Raw genomic sequence first — 22,610 nt, 5'->3', positions numbered from 1 at the left:
AGTGATCTTCCTGCCTCAACCTTCCAAGTAGCTAGGACTACAAGTGTGTGCCACCATACCAACTAAGTTTTTTTTTTTTTTAAGATGGGGTCTCACTATGTTGCCCAGGCTGGTGTCAAACTTCTGGCCTCAAGTTCTCCTCCTGCCTCAGCCCCCACAAAGTTCAAAGTTCTGGCATTACAGGTGTGAGCTATCACACCCAGCCATGGTGTAATACTTTTGAAGAGTTTGGTGTCTTGGTAAAATTCATAGTTTTAGGAACAGAAACATGAAGTTTAAAAATACTTTTTAGTTATTAATTCTTGTTGTTGCTTACCCTGCCTTTGAGCAAAAGTTTCTTTGAAAAGGTCAATTTACTTATTAGATATGCCTTGAGAAAGGGGTTTGGGCTACAAAGATAGGTGGGAATTAGAATCTCTGGTGGACCAGAGGAGCGGGGGTGGTTACCAGGATCAAAGGGAGGGAGCGCAAAGGGGAGAAAAGGAAGAGCAGGGTCTCCTAAGTAAGCTGCTTCCACCAGAAATTCTCCTTCAGGGCTCTCCTTGGCATGTCCCAGACTTCTGAACACCCTGTGCTCTGCTCAAAAGAGGAAGGCTCTTCCTTTTCAGAGCCTAGAGAAACTAGATAAAATGAACGTCCTAGCATAGAAAGCTGAATGTCAAAAAAATCAATTTACACGACCTTACCAATGCAAAATACAAACCATGAAATGGTCTTAACATATTGAAGACAGAATTTGCACTGTAGAGAAAAAGACAGACAGGAAAGCCCAGAGCCAGCCCAGCATCGCCGCTGAATGGAAAGCTCTGCGGTGGGGCCTGGAATGAAACCCTAGCGCCATCTATAACCAGCTGTGACACCTTGGGAAAATTCATCTTTCTCAGGTGTGGTTTCCTTTTTGTAAAGACAGGGGTACTAGTAATTTCTTACAAGGCTGAGAGGGTTTAATGAGAAACGTAACAGCTCAATGAATGTCAACTATCATTAATGCATGACAAGGACTAAGACATGAAGTTAGCCGTTAGGAGTAAAATTAGAGAACGTGTGTTCATTTTCTGCATCTCAATTTATGGTTTTATCTTGAACACTGTTCAGAAAGCAAATGGTAAATCACTGCACCTCCTCTTCTTCCCTCAACTTTCCTAACTTCCCATCCCTTCGCTCTCCGGGGAAAGGGGAGGGACCCCGACACTCAGATCAGGCACGGAGAAGCACAGAGAGCTGCTGTTCTCTGAATACCAGCAGCATTTCAGAGGTGGTAAGTCCCGGGAAGGAGCCATGGCAGTGGCTTTCCATGGCTCCTGAATTTCATCTTTCTGAAACCACGTGTGTGTGCGCGCGTGTGTGTGTGTGTGCATAGCAATAGCCCTATTCGACAGCAGCTATTCCAAATCCCAGAAATGATGCACAGGGGAGCCACTGGGGGACTCCTAGGAATTCTAGGGGAAGGGACCCCAGGAGAGGTGTAAAGGTTGGTAAGGACCCTCTCTGGAGCGAAGGGTGGGAAAATCATCACCACCTGGCTTTTCTCTCCTAATCAAGCTTCACGTCTCAAACCACAGAGCAACGTAAGCTCATGACCAGCAAGGCTGTGGCTGTTTCCAGCAGCCCAGTTCTCAGGCCTTTAAGAACAGGAAAACCAATATGCATTAGAAGGTACATAAGAAGGTACCTGAAAGACACTGATGAAAGAATAATTGTCATTTCCCATATTACATGGCCAAACGCCACTAGATTAGATAGATGACTGCTGTGGTCTCTCATACCCATTTTCCAACAGGGAGCTATTGCCCAAGCTTGGTCAGAACCCTGCAGTCAGAAACAGGCTAAATTTCCCTTTCCAGATCTAGTCCTGTAGCATCCCCTCAGGGAAATACTTCCTGATGCTCCTGAATACCCTGCCAGCCAAACAGATACCTTTAGGCCCACACAGCCTTACCCATTGAATAACTGAAGCACTTTTCTAAAAGCTAGCAAGCCCAGTTTTATTAAGGGTCCAAATATAAAACCTTCATCAACTATTCATGCCTCTCAGGGGCTTAACTGGGACCTTTCAGAGAGCAGTGTGAGAGACTCAGTACTTAGTTACAAACCCTGCCTAGGAAATCAATTTATTCTGGATTCTTGGAGGAAGAATAGAGCATGTTGCTATTTACTTTTAATAACAAAACCCCTTGGCGTCTTAAGCCCATCTCTTAGTCAAAGAGAATTGTTATTCATCATTACAGGGTGAGGTCTGACCTTAAAACCTGCCTCCACTGGACACACTCCTGGATAAATACATGTGGGGGAACCTCAGATGGACCCTCCGTGGAGTCAGGAGAGACACCACCATGCACCCATCAGGCTTCTGTGACTGATTCAAGACCGTCAACTTCTGGCCCTTGCCAAGCAGCTGGAATTGTTTTTAAGTCCTCGCTGTGCAATACTTGGCCTCAATAACCAACGCCACCACTCAGTGAGCCTTATTATGTGCTAGGCACTGCTCTAAGTCCTTATGGGTATCATCTCTTTTGTTTTTCACCATTACCCTGAGGGACGGGTTCTATTATCACCCCCATGTTTTACAAATGCAGAAACTGAGATACAAGGGGATGGATAAGGAAGCTGCCCAAGGTCCCACAGCTAAAAAGTAGGAGAGCTGGGGTCCAAACCCACAGTCTGGCCCCAGAGGCTGTATACTTGCTGCTGTGTTATTCAAACCTGCTTGCTGTACAAGTTTCAGGGTTTCTTCGTGCCATTTAATGATGAAGCCCCTCTCTCCTTTGGCATCTTAGCAAAACACTGGTTTGGCTTTAGATGGTAGCCATCTAATACTTCCTCAGTGGCCATGCCTTAGCTGTTTCGACACTGGAAAGGACTGCCGCTTCATGATTTTTGTTTGTTTGTTTTTACTTAATGTTGACTCTTTCAGCTTTCTTACCCTAAATGGTATTCTAGTGATGATCAAAGCATCATTTTCCTTAAGAAGCAGAATAAAATAGTAGAACATAGATTCTGAAGACAAAGGGAAGCCCTTCTCTACTTCAAGATGAGTGACCTTGGGCAAGAGAGTTAACATCTGTGAGTCTCAGCCTCCTTGCTCATGCTATGTAGGTGGCCATATTTACCTTTTAATTATTATGAGAAAGAAAAGATACAAAGTATATAAAGTATATAAACCACCTGTTATATGCAATAAAGAGTAACTCCCTGAGGTTCTTTCCTGTTCTAAAAGTCTGTAACTAGCTTTACTGCTTGGGTGATTACATATCCTCAAGGAAGAAAAGGTTCGGGTTTACAGGTTTGTTTCCATCGAAAGCATGTCTCTCCGGTGTAGAAGATCAGCAGTTACTGACATCTACCAGTTCTGCAGTCTCATGCTAAATCCAAGGGATTTACATTCCAGGGAGCAATCAGATGCACGTGCAGGGGAAGATAACCAATGATTCCACAAGCCAGTGACTGAGCAGGAAACCAGCACTGAGCAGGAAACTAACAGAAGGAGAAGATCCTTCCCCTGGGGCCCTGTGTGAGGTCAGATAAGAGAAATTTTCAGGAAAGAGTAGATTGGCACAGGCAGAGAAGATGAGAGGGAAAAGTCCAGGAAGGGCAGAGTAGAAAGGAGGGAAGAAGGAAGAGAGAGGATAGAAAGGAAAAGAGCAAAAGAAAGAGAAAGAGCAGCACACGCAAGCACTAAGGTCTGGAATATAAAGATGGAAGATCACAAGATGTACCCAGTCAACAGTAAGACAGCTGACCGGGCAGGAAGTCAGGATTAAATAATCAATTGATGGTATACACATTGTTGCATTTTGCTTTACCACTTACCAAGTGCTTTACATGTGTAATCCTACTTAATCCTTACAAAGGCCACATTAAACCTATACTATTCCCATTTTTCAGTTGAGGAAACACTCAGACTCAGATTCACATGATTTCCACAACTGATTCTCAAAATAATTCTGAGAGATGAGTAGGGCAAGCATTATTTCCATTTCAAAAAAAAAAAAAAAAGGTCAATTAAGGCTCACAGAACCCAATGATCCATCTCAGGGCTTCTCAATGCTAAAGATGCAACATCCTTTTTTTTTTTTGAGATACTGTCTTGCTCTGTCACCCAGGCTGGAGTGCAGGGGCATGATATCAGCTCACTGCAACCTCCACCTCCTGGGCAAGCATTTGTCCTAGGACGTCTCAGCCTCCTGAGTAGCTGGGATTACAGGCACCCACCACCACACCCAGCTAATTTTTGTATTTTTAGTAGAGATGGGGTTTCATCGTGTTGGCCAGGCTGGTCTCAAACTCCTAACCTCAAGTGATCCACTGCCTTGACCTAACTTCAAGTGATCCACGCTGGGATTATAGACGTGAGCCGCCATGCCCACCCAGCACCCTCTTTTTATAAGTAATATTTATAATGCCATCATTAATATCTTGAAATAAAACAAAACTCAAAAATAATATAATAACCATAATTGTGACAACAAAAACTGCCCCCCACAAATATTTAAGCACCCCCCAGAGGATAGGATGCTTCAGGTTAAAAACTATTCAAAGGCAAAGGTAGGACCAGTCCACAACCTTGGGTGTCCTGACTTTCAAAGAAGGGCTCTTGAAAAGGTGGGGTGTGGCCGGAGAGTGGAGGACACAGACCAGCAGAGCCATGACAGAGAAGGCTGGACATCAGCAAGGTCAGGCCTTCAGCCTCTTTCCCTCTAACGCTGGCCACCAGTATTAAGAAAATGATGTCATTTACATCACAACCACTCACAGCCTCAGCTCTTTAATCTCTGAAACTCATCTTGCTGAAATGGAAATTAAGCACCGTCTTAGTTCTAACCCTGTCAGGGTACATATTCCATGTGCCAGTTCTGATGCAAAAAAACACAGTGACTTGAGAAGAATCACTTACACTTTTCACAGCCAACTCAGATTAACTCATAGTACAAAACAAAACATCAGGAAACAAGACTTTTGTTTTAAAAGTCTGTGTAAGGCCCTGGATTCAATTTATCTTCTTCCTGGTCTAACCACTTGACAGGACTGATGGCTTTGATCAACCTCCAACAAAAACCAAAAAGACATCTAGAGCTCACATTCCAGGGGCGCTTTTGGGAGATTCAGGGCTGACAAACTGTATGCGCAGATTCTCAGGAAGAAGAGCCAAACATCTTCGTTCTTGAGGTTTAATTTACGTTATTTAATGACATGTTAGCATGCTTGTAAACCTATGTCATGATCAGTCAAGCAGGAGGCAGGATGTCCTTCTCTCAGTTGGCTGTGCCACATTCTTTTAGCAGACATTAGATAATAAAACAAAACTACTGGCTGGGCACAGTGGCTCACGCCTGTAATCCTGACACTTTGGGAGGCTGAGGCTGGTGGATCGTGAGGTCAGGAGTTCGAGACCAGCCTGACCAACATGGTGAAACCCCGTCTCTACTAAAAATACAAAAATTAGCTGGGTGTGGTAGTGCACGCCTGTAATCCCAGCTACTCAGGAAGCTGAGGCAGGAAGATCACTTCAACCCGGGAGGTGGAGGTTGTGGTGAGCCAAGATCACGCCACTGCACTCAAGCCTGGGCAACAGAGCAAGACTCCATCTCAAAAAAAATTTTAAAAACCTACCATGAAGAAACTGCTGGCTCACATCCTAAAGTTCCACCTAAGTGGAATTATACATTCAATGAATGACTACAAAGCATCCACATAGTGCCATGCGCTATGAGAAGTTTAATGACGTCCCTGGTCCTCCCTCCCAGGACTCCACAACCTGGTGGAGAAAATGTGCCAGGTACTCAGGCACAAGGCCCTGAGTGAGCAGCCCAAAAGGCAGTGAGAGCAAAAAGTCAAAAATAAATCCAATCTAGCATTTTGGGAAGCTGAGACAGGGAGATCATTCACACTCAGGAGTTCGAGACCAGCCTGGCCAACATGGTGAAACCCCGTCTCTATGAAAAAATATATATATACGAAAATTTGCCAGGCACAGTGGTGGGTGCCTGTAATCCCAGCTACTCGGGAGGGTGAGGCAGGAGAATCTCTTGAATCTGGGAGACAGAGGTTGCAGTGAGCCGAGATTGCACCACTGCACTCCTGCCTGGGCTACAGGGCGAGACTCCATCTTAAAAATACATATATTTTAAAAAAAATCAATGTTTGGCTATGTGGTAACCAAAGCCAGGAATAGGGGGCATACATAAAATCCACTGAAACCACAGATTTAAATTAATTTAAGGTAAACCCTTTTCAGAATATTAACAGGTAGATCTCTCTCAATTAGCCTTCAACCACACCTTCTGAAAAGACGAAGACTGACTTACTAGGCAGGAGGAAGGGGGACTGCTGGTTTATCCAAGGCCAGCTGAGCAGCAAGACCAAACACCAAGACTCCTATGCCAAGGGAAAGAAGACCCAAAATAGCTTTAAGGTTTGTTAAAGTCTTCTGATGCAGAGTCCAACTGCACTAATTCTGTCCTCGTTTTGAAAGAAGACATGCCACATTTTTAGGAAATGAATAAATATTGCCAAAATGTGTTTTATTTCTTATAAACTTGGGAAACGTTTTTCCCTAAGTTTTTTCCCTGTATTTTCAATGACAAATTCCCTAATTTCTTCTCCAAAAAGACTATGGTGTCCTATTTCATGGAGGGTAAAAAAGACTATTTTGATGATATGACATCCACAAGGTGAGCTTGTGGTATGTGCAATAATGCTGCTAAAGTTTTTCCTTTCCAAACAGATTTAACAAGATGTAATTTACATACCGTCAAGTGCATCCATTTAAGTACACAATTCAATGGCTTATATAGATTTAGTATATTGCAACCATTACTATAATTTTGGAACATTTTCATCATCCTCTAACAAAACTTTTTATTTATTAGCAGTCACTCCCATTTTCTCCTACCACCTGTCCCCTTCTCCTACCCCAAGGAAATACTAATATACTTTCTGTCTTTATAGATCTGCCTCTGCTCAACATTTTATATAAACAGAACTATATAATATGTGGTCCTCTGTGACTGGCTTCTTTCACTTAGCATATTTTTGAGGGTCATCCACATTATAGAATGTATCAGTACTTCATTCTATCTGTTGCTGAATAATATTTCATTACAGGGATATACCATATTTTGTTTATCATTTATCAGTTGAGAAAAATTGCGGTTGTTTCCACATTTTTGGCTAATATGAATAGTGTTGCTATAAACATTCGTATACGAGTTTTGTGTCTATATATGTTTTCATTTCTTTGGGGTATATTATACCCAGGAATGGAACTGTCATACAGTAACTTTATGATTAGCTGATTTTTTTAGAGACAGGATCTTGCTATGTTGCCCAGGCTGGCCTAGAACTCCTGGGCTCAAGAGTTCCTCCTATCTCAGCTTCCCAGGTAGCTGGGATGACAGGTGCACATCATGGTGTCCAGCTATGTTTAGCATTTTGAGGAAGTGCTAAACTGTTTTCCAAAGTGGCTGCACCATTTTACTTTGCCACTAACAGTGTATGAGGGTTTCAATTTCTCCATATCCTCATCAACACTTGTTATTGTCCATTTTTTTATTACAGCCATTCTAGTGGGTATCAAGTGGTATCTTGGTGCCATTTTGATTTGAATGTCCATAAGGACTAATGATGTTGAGCATCTTTTCACGCACTTACCAGCCTTGGTATATCTTCTTTGGAGAAATGTCTATTCAGATCCTTTGCCCATTTTTTAATTGAGCTGTCTTTATTGTTGAGTTGTAAGAGCTCTTTATATATTCTAGATACAAGTCATTTATCAGATATATGATTTGCAAATATTTCCTCCCAATGTATGAGTTGTCTTTTCACTTTCTTGATGATGTCTTTTGAACCACACGTTTTTTATTTTGAAAATGTGAAAGGTTTTGAAACTACGTCTTAGTATATATCTTACAGGGGCCTATTAAGGCCCTAAATTAAGATAGGGGCCTATTTGTACACCCATGTTCATAGCATCATTATTCACAACTGTCAAAAGAGGAAGCAACCAAAGTGTTCATCAACAGATGAATGGGTGGACAAATGTGATATGTATATATAATAGAATATTATTCAGCCTCAAAAAAGGAGGAGATTTTGACACATCCTACAGTGTGGATGAACCTTGAGGACACTATGCTAAGTGAAATAAGCCAATCACAAAAAGACAAGTGTCATACAATTCCAGTTATGAGATCACTAGGGTTGTCAAATTCATATAGACAGAAAGTAGAATGATGGTTGTGAGAAAATTAGAAGGGGTAAATGGAAAGTTATTGTTTAATGGGTACAGAGTTTCTATTTGGGAAGAAAAAAGAGACGAAAAGACGAAAGGAGATTGACAGCAGTGATGGTTGCACAACAATGTGATTGTAATAAATGACACTGAACTGTACACTGAAAACAGTTAAAATAATTAACAACAAACAGATGAGGGACTGGGCGCGGTGGCTCATGCCTGTAATCCCAGCACTTTGGGAGGCTGAGGCAGGAGGATCACCTAAGGTCAGGAGTTCAAGACCAGCCTTGCCAACATGGTGAAACCCCATCTCTACTAAAAATACAAAAAAATTAACCGGGTGTGGTGGCAGGTGCCTGTAATCCCAGTTACTTAGGAGGCTGAGACAGGAGAATTGCTTGAACCCAGGAGGTGCAGGTTGCAGTGAGCCAAGATCACGCCACTGCACTCCAGCCTGGGCGACACAGCCAGACTCCATCTCAAAAAAAAGTAAATAAATAAAATAAACAGATGAGGGCAGTAGCTAGTTCCCAGTCCTCAGTTTTTAGCTTATCATTTTGCTCTTTCCTGCTAACTTCTATGCCAATACGTAAAATAAGCCAAAAGCACAAAAAGTAAAAGGTTCAACTAATCCAAAAACAAGCAGCATACAAAGTTCAATAAAACAGCAAAATGGAAAATAAATTCCTTCTGCTGACTCCCATATTTGTAAAAGGTCCATACTACGTGAAGAACAATGCTGAGGGTGGGGATTCAGAAACGCCTAAGATAAGGACTCTGTGCCCTAAAGGAATTTTCAGACCAGGAATATATTTTCAATCCCATGAATGGCACTCAATCTAATTCAACCTGCATGCTTTTTAAATGGGAATCTTGTAAAGACTGGATTGAACAACACTGCAATCAGAGTTAGATGACATCTAGGGAAGCTCTTGTTTCTTCTTCTTCCCTCCTCTGACATAGCAGCATATCTTTCAACTCTGAAAAGTTAAAGCTCTTACTCATCTGTTCAATATAAAAAGAGGATGATTATGCAATTTGGAATCCAGAGAGTCATTTTTCTGAATGAGTTCATGCATATGCTTATTTACAACTATTTCATTTTTTCCTGAATGCATGTAAAAGATCACTGCAGCTTAACAGTATGCAAATCTATTCATACTGTGAAATCATAACAGCAGCACCAGCCTTCTGAGAACTAAGAGGAAATGCCACATATGACCAAAGACTAAATTACCTACCAAATCAAGCCTTTGAAAAGCACAGACACATTTACTATGGAATAAGAATATGCAAGAATAAGGAAAAGTTCTAGCAGAGGGATTAGTTAGAATAATACATGCCAAAAAGTGCTTTAAGAAGCAGAAACATCTTTTGGACAGACAGGAGTTCATTCAATAACTCAAATAATATTTATTAAGCACCTATTATGTGCCAGGCACCATGCTAGGATCTAGGGGGTTAAAAATAAAAAAACAATACTTAGTCCTTCCCAACCCTCTCCCAGAACCTCAGTGTCTATCATGGGGGCAAAATAAGCAACAAATTCAATAAGATGTGATAAATGCTATGATAGACAATGTACAAGATGCTATGAAAGCAATAGCATTATAGGATAGCATAGAGGGATCAAGGAAAGTTTGCTGAAGGAGAGGAGACTTAGGGTGTGTAGAAGTAGATGGGCGGGCCGGGCACAGTGACTCACACCTAAAATCGCAGCACTTTGGGAGACTGAGATGAGAGAAGCACTTGAGGCCAGGAGTTCAAGACCAGCCTGAGCAACATAGCAAGATCTCATCTCTACCAAAAAATAATAAAATCAGTCGGGTGTGGTGGCACTTGCCTGTACTCCTAGCTACTTGGGGGGATGAGACAGGAGTATCGTTTGTGCCCGGGAGTTCGAGGTTACAGTGTGCTATGACTGAACCACAGCACTCCAGCCTGGGCAACAGGGCAAGACCTTATCTCTAAAAAAGTAAAATGAAATCAAAAATAAAGTAGCTGGGCAAAAAAGGTAGAGAGGGTCAGTGTGCTGTGGAGAAAGAATAGTATGTGCAAGAAGATGGCTCCCCTACAAAAGTAAGACATTGGGTTCTCGAGTCAGGAAGATCCGGGATATAGTCTCACTCCACCACGTGTTAAATAACCCTCACAAGTTAATTTTTTTCCAGCTCAATTTTCTAATTTGTAAAATGGAGATATCAATTTTATCTCCTCATCTTGGATTAAATGACATAAATACATAAGTAGAGTTCCATAAACACAGCAATTATCATGAAGATATTTTTTAAATAGGGGGAGTATAGCAAGAAAATGATTGAGAGAGTTACAAAAAGAATTGCATTTGGTCCTTGCATTTTCCTCTGACTTTGGTCTCAAGTTTCAGCCTAACCATGAAATATTCATGTCCAATAAATGATAATATCTTAACCACTTCAACTGTTGATATAGTCTCTTTTATATGAGCACATCTGTATCAGTTAGGATTAGATTCCGTTGTGAGCAACAGAGACCCAAACTAATGATTTAAACAAAATAAAAATGCATTTTTCTTATATGTGAAAGTTCAGAGGTAGGCAGCACAGTGACAGGTACGCAAGCTCTGGTCCCTGAAATCTTCACAGAACCAAAAGCCTTCCAGCTCACCATTCCAACATCTTTAGAGTTTGGCCCTTCTTGTCATGACCCAATATGGTGGCTCTAGTCATCACAACCATGTTCCAGGGAGCAGGGTGGAAGAAGGTATAAATAAGAGAGGACAAAAGGCACACACCACTTTTTTAAAAAAGGATTCCAAAAGCTGCCAAACAATTCTTCTACTTGTAAGTAGTAGAATGTGTTCTATTGGCCAGAACTAGTCACCTGGCCTCCTCTGGTTGCAAAGGAAGCTAGGAAATACAGTCTTTTTTTTCAAAGTGTACGATTTTCTAAGCACATGTGGAATCATCACGTAACTAAAATAATGAACATACCCATCACCTCCAAAAGAGGAAATATAATCTTTATTCTGAATGGCCGTGTGCCCAACTAAAACTTGTGAGTTCTAATGAAAAGAGAATAGATGTTGGGATAATAGTCACTGCCACAACAATTGATGTGCTAGAAACTCAAAGAACAGAAAGTAGGTGTTTTTTTTGTTTTTTTTGTTTTTTTTGAGACGTAGTCTTGCTCTGTTGCCCAGGCTGGAGTACAGTGGTGCCATCTCGGCTCACTGCAAGCTCTGCCTCCCAGGCTCACACCATTCTCCTGTCTCAGCCTCCCAAGTAGCTGGAACTACAGGCGCCCGCCACCACGCCTGGCTAATTTTTTGTATTTTTAGTAGAAACGGGGTTTCACCATGTTAGCCAGGACGGTCTCGATCTCCTGACCTCATGATCCGTCCGCCTCGGCCTCCCAAAGTGCTGGGATTACAGGCGTGAGCCACTGTGCCCAACCCAGAAAGTAGGTATTTTTAAAGGAAGGCATTACTAAGTGCTCACTATGAGAAATCTGAAGAACTCTAGATGCAAAGATTGACACAAATATCAGGAAACCTGGTACACAGAGGTGAGCCACAAAGGAGATAAAAAGAGCTGTTGATAAAATGCATGAAGATAACCAAGAAGGGGCTATAGGAAGAGGATGTGAAAGAAAGTTAATTGCTGCTTTCAAAAAATAATACAGTGACCAATTAGGCATATTCTTTGATTCCACAAACCCATTTCTTGCATTTTCTTCAACAGGAAAACAAACTTATACACAAATATGTTTGCTGATGAACAAATATGTTTCCTGATGAACATTCAATGAAAAGAGAAAGTAAATATTTAACTGGACAACAGGATAGACTTACTATACAAAACATTGTAGTATATTATACAGCCATTAAAAATGAAAATCATGTACAAGCAAAAACTTTGCCCTATGGAGTGAACAGAAAGTTTTTACTGATGATTATTATTAGATATACATTAAATGTATACAAATGAGGACATGAAGTTAAGTCATACGCACTCATCAGATCTCAATGCAACATCACTTTCTCAGAGCAACCTTCTAAGGCCTTGGAATAGCTCCAGTGTTGTAAGTGCTGATAGCACCGTTACCTTTCCTGGGGCCATGCAAGACCATCTGTAACCGCAGTTTTTATCTGAACTTCTCCCTTTGGACTTTAAGCTCCTCGAGGGCAGGGACCTGCAATGGGCACCTGTGTTTTTTTCCCTGACCAGCATCCTCCTTCTTCAGTAACAGAACCTTGATACCTTGGCCCCAGTGACGGACCATACCCGAAGCCTGACCAATCAGCCCATTCCATGCTCTGGTTGCTCCACGCCACAAGCCTCCTGAGTGCTGGGTCCTTGTTTATCTTTATCTTTTCAGGGCCTAGCACAGAATAAGCTTTACATGAATGTCTGATGTCCATGAAAGGATGAATAGATGGATGCTCTTCCATCAACCCAGGTACCAAACAGAATTTGATTAAACAGATGTGTGGATTGATGCTTTTAAGGAAACATGTAGTGTTTAATGGAAAAATGTATTCAAAAGCAACAATTTATTTTGTTCAAGGGTCATTTAGACCTGGGCTCCAGACCTAGCCCCACTCTTGGCTAGATTGTGTCCCTGCGTAAGTCATGTAAGTTCTCTAGACCTGCTTATTCATTGGCAATGAAAATTACCATATCTACTTTACATGACTGTGTGCAGGTTACCTACACATGGAAACAAATGTGGTAGGTGCATACAATAGAAGGGTTTAACATAGAACCCAATACATGACACCTGCTCAATGTCAGCGGTGCTGTTATTTTTACACTTGGGAATAACTACAGGCAAATATAGAAAGACAGTGGGTGGGGATCTTCTCTTTGACGTTTGTGTGTTTAGTATTTCCCTTGACCAAATGAGATTATATTTAATTTCTCCTTTCTCACTTTCCTTGGAAATTTCACTGGACTGTGGCTCTCTGTGTCTTAGAGGACAACGATTTATCTTCCAAAGTGATGCCTGGCTTATTTTATTTACCTGTGGTAGTAGACTGGACAATTTAGGATCCATCTAGTGACCACCCCTGGTCCCCGCAACAATCACTACTCAGGAAGCTTGTCACCGGCAGGGTGGTGACCACACTAGGGCAGCTGACTATGCTAGGACAGTGCAGAGGAGGGATTAATTTTTTCCCTTTGCAGATAGATGGGTAGCAATTCCAAAGCCAGGATGGTTACCAGAAAAACCAAGGGAGCTTAAAGCCAAAACAACAAATAAAAACCACATCCCTGGGCCTCACCACCTGAGAATCTAATCCAGTCAGTGTAGGATGGGGTTTGGTGGTCTGTATTTTTAAAAAGCTCCCTGGGTGATTCTACAGCTCCCCCAGGCTTGAGAACTACAGAAATAAAATCAGTTTTTCTCTAATGTATGGACTAATATATGGTCACTCCCAGACCAAGCACAGAGCTTTCACTTTTAACACTGACCTGCTACATAGGGGCTCCAATCCTCAGCGCAGTGCAAAGCTGGATGAGCTTTATATGAAGTCAGAAGGATTTTTTTAAAATATAAATAATTCTCTCTTCTGTTGTCTTGGAGAATATTTATTCAATCAATAGATAGCACAAAGTTAGTTAAAATGACCTATCACGTATGCCTTTAACCAGAATTGTAATCGGCTACAAAGCTGACTGTTTTGCATTTACCTGCTTTCCCTTCCCTGTATCACCTGATGCATTAGTAAGTAGTGCAGAGACTGTGAAGCAAAAGCGTAGCTTTAACAGGTAAAGAAACAACGAGGGAAAGAAGTAAGGAAACTGAATGATCAAAATGGAATCACCAACTCCAGAATAACAACAACTTAAAACTGCAATCTTTCAGACAAGCTTTGCCTCTTCTGAGAAACTGGCACGCTCTCTCTTTTCCAAAAGTATGAGTTATGTACCTTATCATGTTTTCCTTTCTGCCACGGCTACCAGGAAGTTCCATGTAAAATCAGTCAAAAGGTCTAATTTAACACTTTTGGATAGCAGTTTGGCATTCTCTTCTTTTCAATGGTCCTGATTTTTTCTCCTTTTTTTTTTTCTTTTGAGACGGAGTCTCACTCCGTCGCCCAGGCTGGAGAGCAGTGGCATGATCTCGGCTCACTGCAACCTCCGTATCCCAGGTTCAAGCAATTCTCCTGCCTCAGCCTCATGAGTAGCTGGGATTACAGGCATAAACCACCATGCCCAGCTAATTTTTGTATTTTTAGTAGAGATGGGGTTTCACCATGTTGGCCAGGTTGGTTTCCAACTCCTGACCTCAAGTGATTCACCGACCTCAGTCTCCCAAAGCGCTGAGATTACAGGTGTAAGCCACTGCACCTGGCCCTGATTTTCAATTTCTAGGTCTACTTTACTAACATTATTTTTCATTGGTTGAGAAGTCACTCCAAATTTGTTTTAGGAAGGAGCAGTGTAAGTCAAATAAACAAACTCCCTGGAATCTTTTTTATATTCCATCAACATAGCATACTGCCTAGCTCCTCCTAAGCAAGCTCATCAGAACTATCCACTGCTAAAGCTCTTAGGACATGTACTTTTTTCCTAGGTTTAATTTGGTATTCAAAGGCAAAAATTGTATTCATTACAGAACAGACACTGCTTGGTGGCCATGCCAGCTGACACACCACCACCATCTCCTCTGGGAGACGCTTTACCTTGAAGCACAAACACTGTGTTTCATCCTGATATAGGGCCTGTGGCTAGAAAGTGATTGTTATCATTTTCTATTCACATGTTCTCAACAGAAAAAAAAAAAAAGGACATTCCTTTATAATTCTCTATCACAGACAACTTCAAACCATCTAATGTATGTCCCTTTAAATCACTAACTAGCTGCTTTTGTAAAGACTATTGATTTTCATCTTGCATACATTATTTTACAAGATAGACGACAAAGGGAAAAGTACCAGGAGATTCAATAATTCTCTCTGGTTTTATTTAAAGGAAGACATATTCTCTTCCTTCTACAAAAACACATTGCGTTTCCTTTCCTCCCCATGCCTTTTATGTTGTGAAAATCAGATAAGATACAAACATCCCAAACCCTGCAAAACACTAGAAGGTTCTCATGAAAATCAATTCTTATTTTAGTGCATAGGGAGGATTTCTGACACATCGTTTGGTGGCGCATTCATTTATTAATTTCTTTCAGTAAAGATTTATCAAGCACCTACTATGTGCCAGGAACTACGCAAGGCATAGACCCTGCCCACCCCTTTCCTACACAATGTCATTTTGGGGAGCACAAAGGGTTTTGTTCAGAGCTGCTTTCCTGCTAGCATGCTGCAGTTTGGTTGTGCCAGTTCCTCAAATGTTTAAATATTCTTGTACCTCAAGTCCCCTCAGCGTCCCCCTGCTGACTGATCTCTTTTCCAGTGCCCCAGAAATCCACGCAGAAAACGTGGATTTACATCTGACTCAGCTGGGACCCCAGGGCATGCTCCAGCACTGTGGCCCTCAGCCCGTCCACGGGATAGTGCTGCTGGGTACCAGTAGACAGGTATCTTTAACAGATCCTCCTCATTTCAGGACTGGCCTACGGACCTAACACTGCACTCCCATTCACCCACCTCGCCCATTTCTTCCCATGTTCTCACACCAACTCCTCCCCTGGCCTAGACACAACAAGCTCTGCAGGAGACCAAAGACTTTCTCTCTTTACCTCTCAAGAGGATCAGGGTCTCTGTTTCTCCATTTTACTATCATTGAACAAGACCAGTTGGAGCTTTTGCCTTCCTACCACCCAAGGTGATGTTCACAATGTCCACTTTGTCAGCGGTAGGAAGCAAGTGAAGAGCATCTTTCCTCTTACTATTTTGGCAAATGTAGAATCATCACAGGGACTCTGTTTAAAACAAAAATGTGCAATGAAGAAAAAGCAACTGTGGGTGATGAGGCAATCCACACCAGGGTTTGAAAATGATTAAAACCAGTAACTGGAACTTTGCATGGGCAGAATTCCAAACTGGGGAACTGCAGGACGAGAGTGACAGATGCCAAATCTGAGCAATAGTTCCTGCAATGATTATGCAAAGCACTGGCCTTTCATGCTTTGATGGTAATGCACTCATTTCTCCAACTTCCAGCACACTAAAGGCAAGTGTGGCTTAATGACGGCAACTGGATTGAAAGGTAATTAGGAGCTGAAAATAGAAACTTTGCCTCATTATCATAATTCTCTACCAGAAATGTTTGTTATGTCAAAAAGCACTTTTCCCTGGGCCCCAGTTTAAAGGAATATCCATTAAAGATTTTAAGGGTGTGAGCATTAACAGTGTTTTTAAGTCAAGAATGCTAAGCTTGTAAAAAACAGATATGAGGGACCTTGGATAACTGAATGTATTTCAGGCAAATAAGATGTGAGAGCAATAAGTTCAAGCCACGAGTCTATTCTGCTCACCTGATTTCTCTCTAATATTGTTTTTTTCTACTCCCCTCATTTCCTTTCCATCTCCAATGCCCCTTCCCTATCTCAGGTACCCCCACCATACCTTGTATAACCTCTTGTAAGAGGCAAGGTGTGATGAAGAAGAGAAAGAAACAAAAACCTTCAACATTTCTTCTCTTCTGCCACCTTCACTCCTCTGACCAGCCCATGATGATACCTTGGGGATGATAGTGATGATGGTGGTAATCATGACAGCAGCTACTATTATGAATCTACTTTGTTCCAGACATATTAAAAATATATTCTCCCTGTTGAAAAATGAGAACACATGGACACAGGGAGGGGGAGAGCATTAGGACAAATACCTAATATAGGCAAGACTTAAAACCTAGATAACGGGTTGATAGGTGCAGCAAACCACCATGGCACATGTATACCTATGTAACAAACCTGCACATTCTGCACAAGTATCCTGGAACTTAAAGTAAAAATTAAAAAAAAAAAGTTATATATATATATACACCCATACATGTATATATCTCACCGCATATATATACATATATACATGTGTATATATATACACACACATTCTCCCTTATTTTCACAAGAAGTCAATAAGGAATACTTTTAAAACCATTTTTGTTGTTGTAGATAACATAAAATATGGCTAACAGCAGCTTCCATAAATACGGGTCCATTTCCTTGCATAACAAGATATCTGAATATAGACAGTTCCAGGGATGCTTTGAGGGGACTCAATGATGGTAGGACACAAGGTTGGCACCTCTGTGATTCTCTCAGTCTTCCCCCTCATAGTCAAGAAATGGCTGCAGCAGTACCAAGCATTGCATCTTAGCACAGCTGCATGTAAAGCAGAGCGCAGGAAGCAGTACAGTCAGAGGTTCTCCTCCTCTACTTCCCTCTTATGTAGGAAACAAATTTTCTCCCAGAAGCGCCCCCCCCGACCAACTTCCCCATACACCTCTTGAACCAGAAGACACTCACCTGTCTGCCCCTAGAACCACGGGCAAGGCCCACCTTTCCTGAGTCTCAGTGACCTCTCTGCCTGGTTTTGCTAACAAGGAAAGAAAGAGTCATGGCTTTGTGGCAAATGACAGCTGCCACATTAGTGTTCTCTGTAATCTACAGTGAGGTGACGCAACCAGCCAAAGCTCTATTCCACTGAGGGGCCTCCCTGCCTGCTGCAGCCCTGGGCTGAGATCCAGTTCCCTCCATCTAGAAGGCTTCCTCCTTTTTTCTTTTGTCAATGCATATTTTTTCTTAAGCTAACCATACTAAGTCTGTCGACTGAACTGAAGAAGTATTCAAATTTCACCCGGGACTGTTCAGTTCTGCCCCCTCCCACTCATTTATAAGAACTAAGTCCAAATCGGTCAGGTCAAGAGCATCCCGAGATGCAGACAGAAATGTGCTGTGCAGAAAACAGCCGTTCCCTAACCAACTTGGAACAGGGCTGGAAGCCGCTCTCACCAAGGTCACCAGGGGAGCTGCCATCCTGTTAACGGAGCTCCAGGAACTCGCTGGCAACTGAGACATGGGGCAGGTGGAGCCTGATAAAAATGCTATCCTCAAAAACAGGAAGGGGCGAAACCCTTTTGTAGAACTCTGAAAATGTCAAGCACCTGCTTGCACCTCGGTCAGGGTTAGATTGGATTTCACATTTCACTGCGGTTGGCCCCTGGAGGCACTGTGGCCGCGGGAGCAGGCGATGAAGGTTGGAATCCCAAGGCAGACACTGCCGGTGTGGAATTCCTATTCCTTCTGTGCTTCATCGTCCTTCACCGTAAAATGGACATAACAATGGAATCTATCTCACTGCATATTTTTTGAGAATTAAAAGACATAATATATGTTAAGGGATTAGAAAAATCTTTGCTCAATGAACATCAGTGTGTTAGCAATACTGGTAGCAATGATACCAGCAACAGAAACAAAACCAAATGGTCTCCCTGTAATGGCCAGGATTTATTTTAACGACTTAAAGGTACCAGCAAATCAGTCTCACTGTCACCTCAGTCCAGAGCTTGAAAGTCTAGCTACCTTCTCCCTAAACCCACTCAACAATGAACAATCACCCCAAAACAACAAACAAGCATAAAAAGTAGAACATCTGACACCATGCAATATCTTGTTTTAGTTTCATTTTATTCTGGGTATATTTTGTGTGAAACAGTCCAAGAAATCAAGAGAATGTACATAACATGTATCCACATTTTAAATAAAAGAATAACAAAATACCTCTGTACCCATCCCACAGTTTAAGAACTAGAATAATGATGCTGTGCATCCTTCTATGATTCCAGGCACCCCAACCTTAATATGCAGGTAACCAGCAATCTGAAACTTCAATTAATCATTCCTTTTATTCTTCTTTTTTTTTTTTTGGAGACAGGGTCTGGCTCTATCGCACAGGCTGGAGTGCAGTGGCACGATCTCAGTTCACTGCAACCTCTGCCTCCTGGGTTCAAGCGATTCTCCCGCCCCAGCCCACCAAGTAGCTGGGACTACAGGTATGCACCACCTGGCTAATTTTTGTATTTTTTATAGAGACAGGGTTTCACCATGTTGCCTAGGCTGGTCTCAACCTCAAGTGATCCACCCACCTCGGCCTCTCAAAGTGCTAGGATTACAGGTATGAGCCACTATGCCCGGCCTCCTTTGCTTTTCTTTATACTCTCCTCACATATAGATGTATCCCTAAGCAACAAATCATCTAATTTTGCTATATTAAATTTTATGTCAATAAAAATATAGAGCAGGTATTCTTCTGTAACTTGCTTTTTCATTCAGCATTTGTTTAGTTTTATCCATGTTTATGCACATAATTATACTTCATTCATTTTCATTGTTATGTAATAGTATTCGATTTAGGAATATACAACTATTTATTTACCCATTCCCCTGTTAATGGATATTTACCTTGTTTCTAGTCTAAGACTTCTTACACAAGGATGGGCTTGCACAGATCCTATTTAGGGTAACCATATAACTTACTGTCCTAATTGAGACACTTGTGAGAAGGAAAGAGAATGCTATTAATAATTACATGAGGACAACAGGCATAAACAACTAGACTGTATGGTCACCTTATACACACTGAGCATGTCTCAGGGCTTCTTAATCATCTCCCTAAAGTGCAGACTGAGACATTTAAGCCCCACTCTCCATAACTGATGGTGAGTTCACATCTCAAATGCTGGAGCTTCTCCATTCGTAGTAGAACCCTGAAGGAAAGCCCAAACAATTCATTACTCCTTCTATCCCAGGAAGAAGAAAAACACGTTCCTTAAGACGTAAGATGGAAAAAATGCATGACTTCCGAGCCTCTGCTGTCTCTTGTCTTTCACAGTTTATCATCACTGTCCGAAGAAAATTCTAGCTCCAATGATAACTGCGGCAAAGAGAAAGTGTAAAAGGCCCTGAAATCAGAGTCCTTCTCCTGAGTCAAGACGGGGCTAAGGGCCTCGCACCCACTGCCTCCTTTCATCTTGACCACAACCCTGTGCAGCAGGTGTGGGAAATGAAGCTCAGGGCTGCAGCAATGCGTCCCAGGTCACAGTGCACGTAAGTGACAGAGCCTCAGTCACTGTGTCTAAGTAGGGAGCCATATACTTTGTGATACAAGGGAGGACATTTCTGGGAGTAAAAGAGGGCACTTTAACAAGTGCCAGGAAAACAGGTGCAAACTAGTCTTCCCCAGGCACACCCAGGTGTGGGACACCCTAGTTCTGTCTAACTTTACCATATGCACTTATTTTCCAAGTGCAGATATAAATGATCTGGGGGACTGATGAGATGTGGGGCCCAAATCTCTAGTGTTGACACTTGTCTTGCGTGGCGATACACTGCCCTTGCAGAGGTCACAGGGTATGCACGGTCCCTCCCCGCTTCCTCCTCAGGGGACTTGGAATGCCTGGTGACTTCCCAGTGGCATCTTCCATCCATCACAGCAGGCTGGAGAGGATCATGACTCGCTTCCCTGAAATTCATAATTACACTGGAGAAGCAGTCTTCCTCCCAAAGCAGCTTCTGCTGGTGGCTGCCAGCAGCAGTATTACGTCGCACTCACTGGAGCAACTGTCTTCCACAAGGCTGCCCCCACATTCTCCGATGTGGGGGATTTGTAACCCTGTCCTTCGGCAGGGCCCCTGAAACCCCCAGCCCCGTGCCTTTCTGCCTGTGCATGTGCATGTGGTCTCTCACACACACACACACACACACACACACACACACACAATCGTTTTTTAAAAGAAATATTTCAGCCAGCCACAGTGGCTCATGTTTGTAATTCCAGCACTTTAGGAGGCCAAAGCAGGAGGACTGCTTGAGCCCAGGAGTTTTAGAACAGCCTGGGCAACATAGTGAGACCCTGTCTTTAAAAAAATTTAAAAAAAAAATTTTTTTTATTAGCCAGGCATGGTGGCATGTACCTGTAATCCCAGCTACTTAGGGACCTGAGGTGGGAGGAAAAGAAATATTTCACATATGGAAAAATCGAGAATTATATAACAGTATCCCCTAGGCCTGAGCACATATATATCTTTTGCTATACAAAAATGTTCTGGCCAGGTGCGGTAGCTCACACCTATAATCCCAGCGCTTTGGGAGACTGAGGTGGGAGGATCACTTCAACCCAAGAGGCTGAGACAGCAGTGAGCTGTGATTGTGCCACTACACTCCAACCTGGGTGGCAGAGCAAGACCTAGACTCAAAAAAGAAAAAAAAAGTTATGTTTGCAACCACAGCATTCACAGTGGCCCCAAAGGAGAAACAATACAAATGTCCATCAACAAACAGCAAAATGGTACAGTGTGATACAATCACACACATAAAGCATCATACAATAGGAAGGCTGTCCAGTAAGAAAAATGCACAAATTGCTGCTACACACAATAAGGTAATCTCACAATCAATACATTAAGGGCAAGAAGCAAAAACAATAAAGAATGTGTGTACTATAATTTCATATATATAAGGTTCAAAAACTGGTAAAAATGACCTGCAATGTTAGAAATGAAGACTGTTACTTTTGTGGATGAGGGAAAGGATACTGATCAGGAGAAGCCTAGAGAGTTTGCTTGTAGGATGTTGATAATATTCCAATTTTTAATCTGGATGGTAGCTACAGAGGTGGCAGCTGTGGTAATTCCTCAAGTAATATGCTTAAAGACGTGGACACCTTCCTGTATGTATGTTACACTTAAAGAAAAATGTTTACTTTAAAATAAATCTGGAATGAAAGCCTCTTTTAGTCAACTATTATATTATTTATACCCAAATAATTAACTTCACTGTCAAGCTATCTGTGTGACCTTTGGCACATCACTTAATGATCTGTGTCTATTTCTTTTTTGCGGGGGGACGGAGCCTCCCTCTGTCACCCAGGCTAGAGTGCAGTGGCACGATCTCAGCTCACTGCAACCTCCGCCTCCCGGGTTCAAGTGATTCTCTTGCCTCAGGCTTCCAAATAGTTGGGATTACAGGCAGGCACCACCACGCCCAGCTAATTTTTGTATTTTTAGTAGAGACGAGGTTTCGCCATTTGGCCCCAGGCTGGTCTCGAACTCCTGAATCCTGGCAATCCACCCACATTGGCCTCCCAAAGTGCGGGGATTACAGGCGTGAGCCACCGTGCCTGGCCTTTTCTTTATCTGTAATGGCATATGATGTATAGTGGTGATGTGAGAAGTACTTGATATAAATATGAAACATGCTTAGCAACCACTTGGCACACAAATAAGCACCCAAAAATGTTAGCTATTTGAATGAGTGGTATTCTATCCACACCTCCCCTCCTTGAATTTGGGACTTATCTCCACTTATATCCTTCTGGACTGGGTGAAGGCATATTGAAACGAACAAGTTTGCCTATCTGTGTTTTGGGGTAGGAAGTGGAATGGGTAAATCCCTTCTGGAGGACAATCTGGCCATATATACCAAGAGCCCAGAAAAT

The 22,610-nt window shown here is 42.2% G+C and overlaps 1 protein-coding gene across 5 annotated transcripts in view; it reads right to left on the bottom strand.

The window, feature by feature from the left end:
• The window catches only part of LOC105483690 (transmembrane and coiled-coil domain family 3), a 308,537-nt gene that overhangs the window by 209,701 nt on the left and 76,226 nt on the right, over window positions 1–22,610 (bottom strand). The window contains exon 2 of one of the 5 annotated variants that reach the window (XM_071071302.1): window positions 6,306–6,375. The exons of 3 other annotated variants lie outside the window; for them this stretch is intronic. The gene's annotated coding sequence lies outside the window, so the exon portion shown is untranslated. Of the gene's footprint in view, window positions 1–6,305; window positions 20,841–22,610 lie in introns of those variants that run through there. One more of the 5 variants, XM_071071301.1, reaches the window with a different exon arrangement.

This window comes from Macaca nemestrina, chromosome 10 (assembly GCF_043159975.1).
Source record: "Macaca nemestrina isolate mMacNem1 chromosome 10, mMacNem.hap1, whole genome shotgun sequence".
Lineage (NCBI taxonomy): Eukaryota > Metazoa > Chordata > Mammalia > Primates > Cercopithecidae > Macaca > Macaca nemestrina.
Note: the sequence above shows the minus strand (reverse complement) of the source record. Positions and strands in the feature narration are given on the sequence as shown.